Here is a 1,408-nt window from a genome sequence, read left to right as displayed (position 1 = left end):
CCGGCTAATTTTTTGTATTTTTAGTAGAGATGGGGTTTCACCGTGTTAGCCAGGATGGTCTTGATCTCCTGACCTCGTGATCCGCCCACTTCGGCCTCCCAAAGTGCTGGGATTACAGGCGTGAGCCACCATGCCCGGCCAAGGTTATTTTCTTAGTGTAAATTCCCAGATGTGGAATTACTTGGCTGGAAAGAAGGCAGGTCTCCAGGCTGTTCTGCTTTAACACCCGCCAAACTGCCTGGGCCGCCGGTTCTGATTTACTGGCTTCTAAAAACTCCCACTGTCTGGAAGCTGGACATGTTATAATTCTGCATTTCTTTATGATCAAGGCTGGACATCTTCTCATGGATTTTGGGCAGTTTGGTTTTTTGTTGTTGGTTGGTTGTTTTGAGACGGCGTCTTGCTCTCGCCCAGGCTGGAGAGCAGTGGTGCGATCTTGGTGGCTCACTATAACCTCCACCTCTTGGGATCAAGCAATTCCCCTGCCTCAGCCTCCTGAGTAGCTGGGATTACAGGCCCGTGCCACCACGCCCGGCTAATTTTTGTATTTTTAGTAGAGATGGGGTTTCATCATATTGGTTAGGCTGGTCTCAAACTCCTGACCTTGGGTGATCCGCCCACCTCAGCCTCCCAAAGTGCTGGGATTACAGGCGTGAGCTACTGTGCCCAGTCTTATGTTTGGGTTCTTAAAGTATTAGTTAATTTTCACTAATTGTGTGTTCTGTGTAGTCATGACATCAGCTCTTTGACACATTTTTTGTAAATTGTTTTTTCTGGTTCGCTGTGTGCCTTTAATTTGAGGGCTTTTATCGAACACACTTTTTCTTTTTTTTTTTTTTGAGATGGAGTTTTGCTCTTGTTGCCCAGGTTGGAGTGCAGTGGCACGATTTCAGCTCACTGCAGCCTCTGCCTCGCGGGTTCAAGCAATTCTCCTGTCTCAGCCTCCCGAGTAGCTAGGATTACAGAAACATGCCACCACGCCCAGCTAATTTTTGTATTTTTAGTAGAGACGGGGTTTCATCATATTGATTAGGCTGGTCTCGAACTCCTGACCTCAGGTGATCCGCCCGCCTCGGCCTCCCAAAGTGCTGGGATTACGGGTGTGAGCCACCGTGCCCGGCTGGAACAGACATTTTTATGGAGTCAAAGCTTTCAATATTTTCTTTTGTGATCCCTTCCATTGCTTTTGACTTAAAAATCCTTCTCCATTCAGAAATCTAATAGTTACCTATTTTCTTTTAAGATGTTGTGATCTAACTTAGAATCATTTAATCTGAAGTTATGCAGTCAGGCTTTTTTTTTTTTTTTTTTTTTTTTGAGACAGAGTCTTGCTCTCTTGCCCAGGCTAGAGTGCAGTGGCATGATCTTGGCTCGCTGCATCTTCCACCTCGGGAGTTCAAGCGATTCT

General features: G+C 46.1%; 1 pseudogene; it reads left to right on the top strand.

Moving 5' to 3' along the window:
- The window catches only part of LOC105530418, an 8,138-nt pseudogene that overhangs the window by 5,243 nt on the left and 1,487 nt on the right, over window positions 1-1,408 (top strand).

The sequence above is a fragment of the Mandrillus leucophaeus genome, unplaced genomic scaffold (assembly GCF_000951045.1).
Source record: "Mandrillus leucophaeus isolate KB7577 unplaced genomic scaffold, Mleu.le_1.0 Scaffold1, whole genome shotgun sequence".
In the NCBI taxonomy this organism is placed as follows: domain Eukaryota; kingdom Metazoa; phylum Chordata; class Mammalia; order Primates; family Cercopithecidae; genus Mandrillus; species Mandrillus leucophaeus.
The sequence above is the reverse complement of the archived record's forward strand: the minus strand, read 5'-3'. Positions and strand labels throughout refer to the sequence as shown.